Source organism: Aquarana catesbeiana, linkage group LG03 (genome assembly GCF_042186555.1).
Source record: "Aquarana catesbeiana isolate 2022-GZ linkage group LG03, ASM4218655v1, whole genome shotgun sequence".
Taxonomy (NCBI): domain Eukaryota; kingdom Metazoa; phylum Chordata; class Amphibia; order Anura; family Ranidae; genus Aquarana; species Aquarana catesbeiana.
The window spans coordinates 675,750,949-675,767,083 of record NC_133326.1 but is presented as its reverse complement, the minus strand read 5'-3'; positions in this window follow the sequence as shown (position 1 = coordinate 675,767,083).

Sequence of the window (16,135 nt, the reverse complement as noted above, 5' to 3'; positions counted from 1 at the left end):
AAGTGGGGTGATTGGCGCTACCCTGTTAAACCAAATAAGTATAAGAGAAAGTGGTAGGTGAGTACCCTGTCTGCAAAGAAGAGAGGGGGTAACTATCCTATAGGGACTGGATATGTGTATATGTACCCGTCAGTGGTGAATATAAGTGTAATATAGCAAAAGTGTGCTTAATCAAATATTTAATACATGTGTGACAAATAAAGGCAAATATGTATAGGTGATCAAACAAGAGTTGTCATAAACATAATTTGCATATAGTGTAGGAAAAATATATATATATATATGTATCTATCAGGCCAAAGCTGAAACCTAAAAACCATACATATATAGTAAAAATGTTACATAGATGTAACTACCAGAAGTGGCCAACCATATAATTAGAAGTAAATATAATAAAAAGAAAAGCAATTTTTTGGTTGTAAAGTCCCAACAAAATGTGTATAAGAAAGTATATAAAAATATAAGTAAAGTCCCACACAAAATGTGCATAAAAATAAAAATGAAAAGTCAAAATACAAGTCCCAAAAGGTAAATAATATATGAGTGTAATTCCAAAATAGCCAGTTATAACCTCTTTCAGGTGACTTCGGTGATCAGCAAATCAGGTGACTCGTAGTGCTCCCCTCGTTGGGTCCCCACTCACCAAATGTTGTTACCCCCACAGGGGTAGTAGGCATATGTGGGTAACCATGGATGGACCTCCTCCTCAGCTCTCTCAATGTCCCATCTGTTGGTCTATCGGGCTCCCGCAGCTGTCTCCACAAAGTCAGGGGTTATACACACCGGCCAGCATCTGCCCAAAGGTCGCTCCACAGTTTCTCAAAACTGGGTCCTTTTCCCCAGCCAGCAATGTACGAATGCCAAATCCCAAAATAGGGGATTTATGACATCTTTATTTTTATTATTTTTTTTTACTAGTAATGGCGGAGATCTGAAATTTTTAGCGGGGCTGTGACATTGCGGCAGACAAATCAGACACTCTTGACACATTTTTGGGACCATTGACATTTATACAGCGAAATAGATAGAGCTAAAAATATGCACTGATTACTGTGCAAATGTCACTGGCAGGGAAGGGGTTAACACTAGGGGGGCTATCAAGGGGTTAAATGTGTTCCTTGGGAGGCATTTCTAACTATGGGGGGAGGGGACTGACTGGAGGAGGAGAGAAATCGCTGTTCCTAATGACTAGGAACAGCAGATTTCTCTCTACTTCCCTGTCAGAATGGGGATCTGTCTGTTTACATCGATAGATCCCCCGTTCTGGCTCTCACGAGAGGCTGGTGGACATCGCGGCCGCCCCGGCCACACGAATCGGCTTCCGGCGTCGCGAGCGCGTGCGCACACCCCCATCACTCTTAAAGCGGTCAACGCACACCCATGCCGATTTGCCCAGGAGAGCCAACCTGCCGCAGTATAATGACGGCGGCTGGTCCTTAAAGAGGAACTGCAGTCTGCTCATATTTTTAATAAAAAACATCTTTGCCATTCTGAAGCTTCCCTCCAACCACTTTGCATATTATTTTATATATACTGTAATTCTGTATTTGCCACTTTGCATATTATTTTATATATACTGTAATTCTGTATTTGCCACTTTGCATATTATTTTATATATACTGTAATTCTGTATTTGCCAAACACTCACCAGGGTGCAAAGTTTAACATCCACCTGATGTGACACAGAAAAATCTCATGCACGCTACCTAGCGCTTATGTGTGTGTAAAAAATAATAACATTTAAAAAAATTAAAAAAATGAAATAACTCCTTAAAACAATCAAAATTGTCACATAAACCAATAATATATCCCCAGGTCCGCTGATAAGGCAGTACAGCTAGCCCCCCCCCTGTACCGGGCCCAGGTTCTCCTCCTATTTTCTCCTCCCGTTGCACTGCAGAGGGATTGGTATCTGCATCCCAATCCCCCTTCTGTCTGGACCTTCCTCTGTGCCCCTCTCCCTTGCAGCATTGCCAGCTTCCCTCCTCTCCCATCAGCAGCTGCTGAGGGCACACAGGGGGATGTTTCAGGATGGAGAGCAGGGGGTGTGCCGTAAATATGTCATATTTACCAGCCCCTTCCTTTCCTGAATGAACACACTGTGCGATTGGCACTGATCACTCACTGTGTCCATTCATCCCTGAAGCACAGCAAATTGTGTACAAAAACCCTAACTACTATTTGAAGGACTTTACTGGTACTCATAAGATAAAGAGTCAAAGTTTATTTATACAAAAATTAAAACATGCCACTAATATTATTAGATTGTAAGCTCTTCTTAGAAGGGCCCCCTTAATCCTCCTGTATCTTATTGTATTATAACTGTATTGTCTCCCTTTTATATTGTAAAGCGCTGCATAAACTGTTGGCGCCATATAAATCCTGTATAATAATTGACCATAATACAAAGACAAAGTTGCTATAACATTTGTGAATAATTCATCACCCTACTGCAGCTGGGTGGTGATTTAGCTCGCTGCAACTTCAAATCATTGCAGGTGCTTTCACAGGCACAAAAGCCCGCTGCTTCAGGAAAAATGGAATTATAGCGCAAACTCTAAAACAAAAGATATAGACATGTCAGTCATTATATCCATTTAACCAGGCATGTGACCTCTTCATAGGGAATAAATACATAACTAAACATATGTGAGCAAAAACATAACAGTGGTCATCCTACAATCAGCTGTCACCAACTTCCTCATTACATGTAATGGTCCATATGGGTTCTTATTGGTAGTGTTCAAGCGAACAGTAATCTACAAGAAAATACTGGTAATAGATGAATGGGGCTACTTAGGGAGTATGTGCTCGGTTAAAAACCGACAGTGCAAAAAAATCGAATGTAAAGTATATATATATATATATATTAGTATCTCACAAAAGTGAGTACACCCCTCACATTTTTGTAAATATTTTATTCTATCTTTTCATGTGACAACACTGAAGAAATGACACTTTGCTACAATGTAAAGTAGTGAGTGTACAGCTTGTATAACAGTGTAAATTTGCTGTCCCATCAAAATAACTCAACACACAGCCATTAATGTCTAAACCGCTGGCAACAAAAGTGAGTACACCCCTAAGTGAAAATGTCCAAATTGGGTCCAGTTAGCCATTTTCCCTCCCCGGTGTCATATGACTTGTTACTGTTACAAGGTCTCAGGTGTGAATGGGCAGCAGGTGTGTTAAATTTGGTGTTATCGCTCTCACTCTCTCATACTGGTCACTGGAAGTTCAACATGGCACCTCATGGCAAAGAACTCTCTGAGGATCTGAAAAAAAAGAATTCTTGCTCTACATAAAGATGGCCTAGGCTATAAGAAGATTGCCAAGACCATGAAACTGAGCTGCAGTACGGTGGCCAAGACCATACAGCAGTTTAACAGGACAGGTTCCACTCAGAACAGGCCTCGCCATGGTCGACCAAAGAAGTTAAGTGCAAGTGCTCAGCGTCATATCCAGAGGTTATCTTTGGGAAATAGACATATGAGTGCTGCCAGCATTGCTGCAGAGGTTGAAGGGGTGGGGGGTCAGCCTGTCAGTGCTCAGACCATACGCCGCACACTGCATCAAATTGGCCTGCATGGCTGTCGTCCCAGAAGGAAGCCTCTTCTAAAGATGATGCACAGGAAAGCCCGCAAACAGTTTGCTGAAGACAAGCCGACTAAGGACATGGATTACTGGAACCATGTCCTGTGGTCTGATGAGACCAAGATAAACTTATTTGGTTCAGATGGTGTCAAGCGTGTGTGGTGTCAACCAGGTGAGGAGTACAAAGACAAGTGTGTCTTGCCTACAGTCAAGCATGGTGGTGGAGGTGTCATGGTCTGGGGCTGCATGAGTGCTACTGGCACTGGAGAGCTACAGTTCACTGAGGGCACCATGAATGCCAACATGTACTGTGACATACTGAAGCAGAGTATGATCCCCTCCCTTCAGAGACTGGGCCACAGGGCAGTATTCCAACATGATAACGACCCCAAACACACCTACAAGACCACCACTGCCTTGCTAGAGAAGCTGAGGGTAAAGGTGATGGACTGGCCAAGCATGTCTCCAGACCTAAACCCTATTGAGCATCTGTGGGGCATCCTCAAATGGAAGGTGGAGGAGTGCAAGATCTCTAACATCCACCAGCTCCGTGATGTCGTCATGGAGGAGTAGAAGAGGACTCCAGTGGCAACCTGTGAAGCTCTGGTGAACTCCATGCCCAAGAGGGTTAAGGCAGTGCTGGAAAATAATGGTGGCCACACAAAATATTGACACTTTGGGCCCAATTTGGAGATTTTCACTTAGGGGTGTACTCACTTTTGTTGCCAGCGGTTTAGACATGAATGGCTGTGTGTTGAGTTATTTTGAGGGGACAGTAAATTTACATTGTTATACAAGCTGTACACTCACTACTTTACATTGTAGCAAATTATCATTTCTTCAGTGTTATCACATGAAAAGATAGAATAAAATATTTACAAAAATGTGAGGGGTGTACTCACTTTTGAGAGATACTGTGGGGTTGATTTACTAAAGGCAAATAGTCTATGCACTTTGCAAAGTGCAGTTGCTCCAGGCCTTCCATCATCCAATCATGTGCAAGCAAAAATGTTGTGCTTTTTTTTTTTTTTTTTTTTTAATAAATTCTTTATTTAAGAGAGGTGAACATGCAGAAATACAGAGACTACGCTGATACATCACAATAAAGCAGACAGTGCCCCAAGTCCCACAAATAGATAACCCTGAAAGAGGGAATCTCAGCTATTAGAGGGGAATCATATCGCGTATTAATGGAACAGGAGTCCTCCGCATCCTGCATGACCATTTTTGCGGCAAAAAAAATACAGTCAGGTCCATAAATATTGGGACATCGACACAATTCTAATCTATTTGGCTCTATACACCACCACAATTGATTTGAAATGAAACAAACAATATGTGCTTTAACTGCAGACTTTCAGCTTTAATTTGAGGGTATTTACATCCAAATCAGGTAACGGTGTAGGAATTACAACAGTTTGTATATGTGCCTCCCACTTTTTAAGGGACCAAAAGTAGAGGGACAATTGGCTGCTCAGCTGTTCCATGGCCAGGTGTGTGTTATTCCCTCATTATCCCATTTACAAGGAGCAGATGAAAGGTCCAGAGTTCATTTCAAGTGTGCTATTTGCATTTGGAATCTGTTGCTGTCAACTCTCAATATGAGATCCAAAGTGCTGTCACTATCAGTGAATCAAGCCATCATTAGGCTGAAAAAAAACCAAAACAAACCCATCAGAGAGATAGCAAAAACATTAGGTGTGGCCAAATCAACTGTTTGGAACATCCTTAAAAAGAAAGAACGTATCGGTGAGCTCAGCAACACCAAAAGACCCGGAAGACCACGGAAAACAACTGTGGTGGATGACCGAAGAATTCTTTCCCTGGTGAAGTAAACACCTTTCACAACAGTTGGCCAGATCAAGAACACCCTCCAGGAGGTAGGTGTATGTGTGTCAAAGTCAACAATCAAGAGAAGACTTCACCAGAGTGAATACAGAGGGTTCACCACAAGATATAAACCATTGGTGAGCCTCAAAAACAGAAAGGCCAGATTAGAGTTTGCCAAACAACATCTAAAAAAGCCTTCACAGTTCTGGAACAACATCCTATGGAGAGATGAGACCAAGATCAACTTGTACCAGAGTGATGGGAAGAGAAGAGTATGGAGAAGGAAAGAAACTGCTCATGATCCAAAGCATACCACCTCATCAGTGAAGCATGGTGGTGGTAGTGTCATGGCATGGACATGTATGGCTGCCAATGGAACTGGTTCTCTTGTATTTATTGATGATGTGACCGCTGACAAAAGCAGCAGGATGAATTCTGAAGTGTTTTGGACAATATTATCTGCTCATATTCAGCAAAATGCTTCAGAACTCATTAGACGGCACTTCACAGTGCAGATGGACAATGACCCGAAGCATACTAAGAAAGCAACCAAGGAGTTTTTTAAGGGAAAGAAGTGGAATGTTATGCAATGGCCAAGTCAATCACCTGACCTGAATCTGACTGAGCATGCATTTCACTTGCTGAAGACAAAACTGAAGGGAAAATGCCCCAAGAACAAGCAGGAACTGAAGACGTTTGCAAGTAGAGGCCTGGCAGAGCATCACCAGGGATGAAACCCAGCGTCTGGTGATGTCTATGCATTCCAGACTTCAGGCTGTAATTGACTGCAAAGGATTTGCAACCAAATATTAAAAAGTGAAAGTTTGATGGATGATTGTTAATCTGTCCCATTACTTTTGGGGGAGGCACATATACAAACTGTTGTAATTCCCACACCATTCACCTGATTTGGATGTAAATACCCTCAAATAAAAGCCGAAAGTCTGCAGTTAAAGCACATTTTGTTCGTTTCATTTCAAATCCATTGTGGTGGTGTATAGAGACAAAAATATTAGAATTGTGTCAATGTCCCAATATTTATGGACCTGGCTGTATATATATATATATATATATATGTATATATATAATTTTATATTACATTTTCGATTTTTGTGCACTGTCGGTTTTTAACTGAGCACATGCTCCCTAATTAAACCCATTCACCCAGGTTTACCTATGGATTTGAAACCATGCGAGTTCATCTGCATTTCAGTCCAACTTCAGGGAGCGACTTGAAAGACATCTGTGCGGGTTCATGCACAGATGTCTATTGTAATCACCCCCGAAGTGGCCAAAATAGTGCAGGAACTTCTTTTGGAAATCGGTACGGTGCTGCAAAGTCGGAGTCGTGCTGGCAATAGGCTCTGATTTGACATGCGATCGTATGCGGTCGATCAAATTGCATCGATGTGAAAGGGGACACCTGTAAGCTTCAATCCTCCACCATTAAGGATAGCACACCCTTTTTGCTCAGTGGGTTACACAACCCCTCAGGATAAGGTATACGATATACGTCGGCACAATGGTAGCGGTGGGCAAATGGGCGTACCTGTACGTCCCCTTTAATTTTGCGGGGCTAGTGGGCGCGTGTGACCGTTCCCGCTAGATGTCCACCGGTGTCCCACGATCGTGTCACGGAGCAGCAGAACGGGGAGATGCCTATGTAAACAAGGCATTTCCCCATTCTGCCTAGTGACATGACAGAGATCACTGCCCTCTGTCATGTTGTAGTGAGCCCCCCCCCCCACAGTTAGAATCACTCCCTAGGACACACTTAACCCCTTGATCCCTGCCAGTGTCATTTACACAGTAATCAGTGCATTTTTATAGCACTGATCGCAGTATAAATGTCAATGGTCCCAAAATAGTGTCAAAAGTGTCCGGTGTGTCTGCAATAATGTCGCAGACACGATAAAGATCGCTGCCATTACTAATAATAAAAAAATAATAACAAAAATGCCATAAATCTATCCCCTATTTTGTAGACGCTATAACTTTTGCGCAAACCAATCAAAATACGCTTATTGCGATTATTATTATTTTTTTTTTACCAAAAATATGTATAAGAACACATATCAGCCTAAACTGAGGAAAAAAAATCATTTTTTTAAATATATTTTTTGGGGATATCTATTAGTAAAAAATATTGCTTTTTTTTCGAAATTGACGCTCTTTTTTTGTTTATAGTGCAAAAAATAAAAACCGCAGAGGTGGTCAAATATCACCAAAAGAAAGCTCTATTTGTGGGAAAAAAAGGACGTAAATTTTGTTTGGGAGCCACGTCGCACGACCGCACAATTGTCAGTTAAAGCGACGCAGTGCCGAATCGCAAAAAGTGCTCTGGTCAGGAAGGGGGTAAAATCTTCCGGGGCTGAAACAGTTAAATATCACTCACAAACAAACCCTTGCCTACCGGGCACTTTTACCCCCCTCCTGCTGTCACAATTTGAATGACAATTGCGCAGTCATGCTACACTGGACCCAAATGAAAATGTTATTTTTTCTCATGAATAGAGCTTTCTTTTGATGGTATTTAAAGAGAAACCTTTTTCATCGTTTGTTATAAAATTTTGCAAACAGGTGATTTTTTTCCTTTGCTGATGTGCACTGATGAGGTGGTACTGATAGGCAGCACTGGTAGGCGGCACCGATGGGCAGGCACTAGTAGATGGCACGGGATGGCGGCAATCGGGCATCCGAGGAGCAGTGGCGGGCAACCATGCATTGGCTCTTCTTCTCCTCGCTTTCGCTGTCCCTTCCCCCAATAGGAGCGCCTGTCCTTTCAGCCAATCAGATGACGGGTATCAGACCTGCTACCCGATTGGCCAGGAGGAGGATCGGTGTGGCAACAGCGAATATTCATTCGCTGTTGTAACACACTTGGGTGGGATCGGAGCGCACTCTCTGCGACCCGATCCCACTCTATTTTGAAGTCTATTAGAGCCTGTGGCTCTAATCAGGTGCTTAAAAAAAAAAAAACCCTGGCCACTCTAATTCATGCGACCAGTGACCCGAAAGGGGCCGGACACATGAATAGGGGGGCAGCCGCGGCGGCAATGGCAAGATTCACGCTATGCATGAATCTAACCATTGCATATAGGGGGTGGCGAGGAGAGAGGGGGTGGCGCCTGGGCATCTCTAATGGACGGGCCGCCCTTGGTAGAAAGGAACTGATAGGTGACACTGATGAGGAGGCACGGATTGGCAGCACTGAGGAGCACTGATTGGCAGCAATGATGGGTAGTGATTGGCAGCACTGATATGGTCTGATTGGCAACCCTGATTGACAGCACTGAAGGGCACTGTTGGGACTTCACTGATAATTAGAACATTGATAATGAGTGCCCTGATTATCAGATGTAGATGTCCTTTAACACAAGCCAGTTATCGGCTCTCTTCTTCTCACCGCATGCTGTCAACATAAGGAAAGAAAAGCCACTAACCAGCTTGTGTTACCCTCTGTGATCAGCTGTCATAGATCCCGTGGATTGCTGTGATTGGCCCTTTACCCTATCTGTGATCAGCTGAGTCCGAAAGACTGAGAGCTCGTGTGTGCCGCAGGGGGCGCGCAGGCAGCACAATCACGGGAGGATGCCAATAGACACCCTCCCGGCAAAGTAAGCCTGCCCTGTAGCCGTCATTTGGCAATAGCTTGGGTGGGAAGGGGTTAATCAATTTTTTTTTTTTCACACGTAAAACTCCAGATAATCTTTTACTAAGAGGTAATAATAAATAGAGGCACGCTGTGCCATTCAGCCATTCCCCCAGATGAAGTCGTAAGGATGAAATGTTAAGGGCTTGGCTGAAACAGCGTGAATTGGGTGACGTCAGACTGTTCAATCGGGAAGGAGCGCAGGGATCCACGGAGGGGTGAGATACCGCTAGCATTTGACAGCGGTTATCTGGCGTATACAGTCGTAAGCAAAAGTTTAGGAACCCCTGACAATTTCCATGATTGCCATTTATAAATATTTGGGTGTTTGGATCAGCAATTTCATTTTGATCTTTCAAATAACTGTAGGACACTGTAATATTTTAGTAGTGAAATGAGGTCTATTGGATTAACAGAAAATGCGCAATATGCATCAAAACGAAATTAGACAGGTGCATAAATTTGGACACCCCAACAGAAAAATCACATCAATATTTAGTAGAGCCTTCTTTAGCAGAAATAACAGCCTCTAGATGCTTCCTATAGCCTGTAACGAGTGTCTGGATTCTGGATGAATGTATTTTGGACCATTCCTCCTTACAAAACATCTCCAGTTCAGGTAGGTTGGATGGTTGCCGAGCATGGACAGCCCGCTTCAAATCACCCCACAGATGTTCAATGATATTCAGGTCTGGGGACTGGGATGGCCATTCCAGAACATTGTACTTGTTCCGCTGCATAACTTCCTGAGTAGATTTTGAGCAGTGTTTTGGGTCGTTGTCTTGTTGAAATATCCAGCCCCGGTGTAACTTCAACTTTGTGACTGATTCCTCAACATTATTCTCAAGAATCTGCTGATATTGAGTGGAATCCATGCGACCCTCAACTTTAACCAGATTCCCAGTACCGGCCCTGGCCACACAGCCCCACAGCATGATGGAACCTCCACCAAATTTTATTGTGGGTAGCAAGTGTTTTTCTTGGAATGCTGTGTTCTTTTGCCGCCATGCATAACGCCCCTTGTTATGACCAAACAACTCAAACTTTGTTTCATCAGTCCACAGCACCTTATCCCAAAATGAACCTGGCTTGTCCAAATGTGCATTTGCATACCTCAAACGACTCCGTTTGTGGCGTGTGTGAAGAAAAGGCTTTTTTCACATCACTCTCCCATACAGCTTTTCCCTGTGCAAAGTGCGCTGAATTGTTGAAGGATGGACAGTGACACCATCTGCAGCAAGTTGATGTTGTAGGTCTTTGGAGGTGGTCCGTGGGCTGTTTTTGACCGTTCTCACCATCCTTCGCCTCTCCAATATTTTATGTGGCCTGCCACTTCTGGTCTTAAGAACTGTGCCTGTGGTCTTCCACTTCCTCACTATGTTCCTCACAGTGGACACTGACAGCTTAAATCTCTGAGATAACTTTTTGTAGTCTTCCCCTAAACTATAATGTAGAACAATCTTTTTGAGAGTTATTTTGAGGCCCCCATGTTTCCACTCTTCAGAGCAGAGTCAAAGAGAACAACAACTTGCAATTGGCCACCTTAAATACCTTTTCTCATGATTGGATGCACCTGTCTATGAAGTTCAAGGCTTAATGAGCTCACCAAACCAATTGTGTGTTCCAATTAATCAGTGCTAAGTAGTTACAGGTATTCAAATCAACAAAATGACAAGGATGCCCAAATTTATGCACCTGTCTAATTTAGTTTTGATGCATATTGCGCATTTTCTGTTAATCCAATAAACCTCATTTCACTACTGAAATATTACTGTGTCCTTCAGTTATTTGATAGATCAAAATGAAATTGCTGATCCAAACACCCAAATATTTATAAATGACAATCACGGAAATTGTCAGGGGTTTCTAAATTTTTGCATACGACTGTACATGTGACAAAAGCGACTGAGCACTGTTTGTGAGTGAATTTTAATGGGGGTTTTTTTTAGTAAAAAACGTGTTAAACAGGATCACGCTATGTATGCGGTCTTGTTTTTCTGCCTTGCAGCAGAATAGCTGACTTTGCAGCAGCCAATAGGAAGCCTGCGTGTGACTCTGCTCCTGTGTACAAAAATCATTCCAGGACTGGAGTTGTGGTCAGCAGCGAAGATTTCCACGGTGCAGAGATCATCCGAACGGTTCAGGTCAGTCTGACGGGTCATTTCCTCCAGGAGTTGTCATTTAGTAACTTTTCTGTTTAGTTTTTACAAGTTTGCTGTGTGAGTGCAACTCTGTATATTATTGTATCATCATAGATAGAAATATGACTGTACAGGGGAGAAATCTCTAAGGCTTCATGCACACGAGCCGCTGGTGCAAACTCTGCTGAACACATGTTTTTAAAAGCTGAAACCGGCGTTTAGAAATGCCAGTTTTGCTGCATTTGCATGCCGCGTTTGCGTCTAGAAGCGTCTGCAGAGCAGAGAACGACATTTTGTGATCCAAATTTGGGGCCCCATATCTCAGGGCCACTTGGAGCTAGGAACCCCACATTTGGTGTGCTAACACAGCGGAACTAACACTACAACATATCCAAAGCTGGGGTTCTTAGTACCAAGTGGCCCCGAGATATGGGGCCCCAAATTTGGGTCACAAAATGTCATTCTCTGCTGAAGTGCTTGACATTTTGCGACCCGAATTTGGGGCCACTTAGTGCTAGGAACTCTAAATTTGGATATGTTGTAGTGCTAGTTCCACTGTGTTTGTACACCAAATTTGGGGTTCCTAGCACTAAGTGGCCCCGAGATAAGGAGCCCCAAATTTATGTCGCAAAATGTCATTCTCTGCTGGTCCTTGACATTTTGCAACCCGATTTTGGGGCCCCATATCTCGGGGCCACTTAGTGCTAGGAACTCTAAATTTTGATATGTTATAGAGCTAGTTCCACTGTGTTTGTATACAAACTTTGGGGTTCCTAGCACTAAGTGGCACTGAGATATGGGGCCCCAAATTTGGGTCGCAAAATGTAATTCTCTGCTGAAGTGCTTGACATTTTGCGACCCGACTTTGGGGCCCCCTATATCGGGGCCACTTAGGGCTAGGAACCCTAAATTTAAATATATTGTAGTGCTAGTTCCACTGTGTTTGTATACCAAATTTGGGGTTACTAGCACTAAGTGTCCCCGAGATATGTAGCCCCAAATTTGGGTCGCAAAATGTCATTCTCTGCTGAAGTGCTTGACATTTTGCGACACGATTTTCGGGGAACCCTAAATTTGGATATATTGTAGTGCTAGTTCCACTGTGTTTATACACCAAATTTGGGATTCCTAGCACTACGTGTCCCCGAGATATGGAGCCCCAAATTTGGGTCGCAAAATGTCATTCTCTGCTGAAGTGCTTGACATTTTGCAACCCGATTTTGGGGCCCCCATATCAATAGGATTCTTTTAAAAACACTTCTACTGCGTTTGGTGTCTGAAACGTGGAAAACTTTTGCGTCTGAACCCATTTTTTTGTTTCTGGAAAAACGAGGTTAAACACAACTGCCTAAAAACACCAAAAAAACGAGACTGTGTACATGGACACATAGGATAACATTGAATAGGTTCAGGAGCAGTTGAAAAAAGTGTCCAACTGCCTCTGAACGCGCGTTTAACAGCGTCTCGTGTGCATGAGGCCTAATACCTGCGCAGGGGCGTAACTAGAAATAGCAGGGCCCCATAGCAAAATGTTGTATGGGGCCCCCTGCAAACAGCCCCCCCCCCCACAGCTGCCCTAGTGTCAATGCAGCGTGACCTGTGCCCCATGCAGCGTGACCTGTGCCCCATGCAGCGTGACCTGTGCCCCATGCAGCGTGACCTGTGCCCAATACAGCATTGCCTGTGCCCAATACAGCCTGGTCTGCTTGTGCCCCATACAGCCTCACCTGTGCAGAGGAAGAGGCAAGCCACCCGGATCAGCAGAGAGCGGGATTGCCCGCTGTAATAGCTTTCATTTGAATCTCCCGTCTTCCCAGGGCTCATCGTCACATAGCCCCACCTCTTGGCCTGACGCCTTTGATGACATCACACGTCCCGCATTGGATTGGCGTTCTGTCTAACAAAGGCGCCGGGCCAAGAGGTGGAACTATGTGACGTGAGCCCCGGGAACACTGGAAGTTCTAATGAAAGCTCTTACATCAGGCAATTCAGCTCTCTGCTGATCCAGGTGGCTTGCCTCTTCCTCTGCACAGGTGAGGCTGTATGGGGCACAGGCAGACCACGCTGTATTGGGCACAGGCAACGCTGTATTGGGCACAGGTCACGCTGCATTGGGCACAGGTCACAGCTTGCCTCTTCCTCTCCTCTCTCTTCCCCTGGCTGGGAGACTGTGCCGGCGGTGCTCTCATCCTCACTGGGCCCCACTTGGCTGCGGGCCCCATAGCGCCCGCATGGGTCGCTATGGTGGTAGTTACGCCCCTGTACCTGCGAATGATACAATGAGCTAACACCAGTGAAAGTGTTATTTCATTGGCTCTCTCAAACTTGCAGTGGAGTGTGGTTCCCTCTGAAGAGCGATTTGCATTTTCAAAGGGCATTTGACAGGTAGTGAAACACTCCTCACCATCTAAATCAGTGGTTCTCAACCCCCCTAGTGCCGTGACCCATTGATAAGATTTCCCAAGTTGTGGGGACTCCTAACAGTAAAATGTATTTTCGTAGCGTGGGTTGTCAGCACCCAGTGCAAGACAAGTAATTTGGGCCCCTTTCACTCAGGGGCGGTGCCAGGTGGGTGCTTGGGTGTGCTACAGCACCCTCAAAAACTGTTTAAGCACCCTCATAGCACCCCCAAAATGTACAAACTTGAATTTCCAATATATGTCACAGAATTCTTTTAAATAAAATTTTACCTGTGTGACAAAAAAAGTCTGGGGACTCTTTCATATGGAGGAGGGATACTGCAGCTCTGGCCACATAAGCTGTTGCTCTTCAGTGAATCCCGGCATCATTAGTGGCGGATTGATCTCAGTACTGTACAGAGGCGCTAGGTTTTGAAAGCACTGGGACATGTGGTGTATCTGTACTTGACGGCCGCACTAAGGAAATGAAGGAGGGAGAAGCTCTCAGCCCAGCCGGGCCATGGAGGAAGGAATTAGTTTCTCTCTCCTTGCATAGAAGCCAAGCCCACCCCTCCTTCTTGTCACCACCAAGTAGACAGGAGCTGTGTGCTTCTATGGAGCTTCTATAGAGCTGCTGTGGGCTGAGCCAAGATCAGGACAAGAGGGAAGTTTCCTATCCCAGCCTTGAAAGGAAGAGGGATTTCTTCTGGAAATGTAAGTAGAGTGCACCCTCCAGCTCACCATCACATTATCACCTGTCTGGCCCTGATCCTTATTATAGAGCTGCTGAGCTGGGAGGGGAGAGGGACAGGCAGTGGGACTCCAGTCCTAATCAATGGAGGAAGGATAAGGATTGTTTTTCTGTCAGTAAGCTGTGCCAACCCTCCCCACATTAAGCAGTGTCTGTTCCTCCCCACACCGGGCAGTGTCTGTTCCTCCCCACACCGGGCAGTGTCTGTTCCTCCCCACACCGGGCAGTGTCTGTTCCTCCCCACACCAGGCAGCACCTGAGCTGAGACAAGGGGGGTCTGGGGGGGACGACTCCTGGTCTCCTCCTCTATGGTGGTGGGGGGGTCACTCTCCTGCTGTGGGTACACTTAGGGGGGCACTCTCCTGCTGTGGGTACACTTAGGATGTCACGCTCCTGCTCTGGGTACACTTAGGGGGTCACTCTCCTGCTCTGGGTACACTTAGGGGGTCACTCTCCTGCTCTGGGTACACTTAGGGGGTCACTCTCCTGCTCTGGGTACACTTAGGGGGTCACTCTCCTGCTGTGGGTACACTTAGGGGGGCACTCTCCTGCTGTGGGTACACTTAGGATGTCACGCTCCTGCTCTGGGTACACTAAGGGGGTCACTCTCCTGCTCTGGGTACTTTGAGGGGGTCACTCTGTTGCTCTGGGTACACTTAGGGGGGTCACTCTCCTGCTCTGGGCACACTTAGGGGGTCACTCTCCTGCTCTGGGCACACTTGGGGGTCACTCTCCTGCTGTGGGTACACTTGGGGGTCACTCTCCTGCTGTGGGTACACTTGGGGGGCACTCTCCTGCTGTGGGTACACTTGGGGGGCACTCTCCTGCTGTGGGTACACTTGGGGGGCACTCTCCTGCTGTGGGTACACTTGGGGGGCACTCTCCTGCTGTGGGTACACTTGGGGGGCACTCTCCTGCTGTGGGTACACTTGGGGGGCACTCTCCTGCTGTGGGTACACTTGGGGGGCACTCTCCTGCTGTGGGTACACTTGGGGGGCACTCTCCTGCTGTGGGTACACTTGGGGGGCACTCTCCTGCTGTGGGTACACTTGGGGGGCACTCTCCTGCTGTGGGTACACTTGGGGGGCACTCTCCTGCTGTGGGTACACTTAGGATGTCACGCTCTTGCTCTGGGTACACTTAGGGGGTCACTCTCCTGCTCTGGGTACACTTAGGGGGTCACTCTCCTGCTCTGGGTACACTTAGGGGGCCACTCTCCTGCTGTGGGTACACTTAGGGGGGCACGCTCCTGCTGTGGGTACACTTAGGATGTCACGCTCCTGCTCTGGGTACTTTGAGGGGGTCACTCTCCTGCTCTGGGTACTTTGAGGGGGTCACTCTCCTGCTCTGGGTACTTTGAGGGGGTCACTCTCCTGCTCTGGGTACACTTAGGGGTCACTCTCCTGCTCTGGGCACACTTAGGGGGCCACTCTCCTGCTCTGGGCACACTTAGGGGGTCACTCTCCTGCTGTGAGTACACTTAGGATGTCACTCTCCTGCTCTGGGTACACTTAGGGGGTCACTCTCCTGCTCTGGGTACACTTAGGGGGTCACTCTCCTGCTCTGGGTACACTTAGGGGGTCACTCTCCTGCTGTGGGTACACTTAGGATGTCACGCTCCTGCTCTGGGTACACTAAGGGGGTCACTCTCCTGCTCTGGGTACACTAAGGGGGTCACTCTCCTGCTCTGGGTACACTAAGGGGGTCACTCTCCTGCTCTGGGTACACTTAGGGGGTCACTCTCCTGCTCTGGGTACACTTAGGGGGT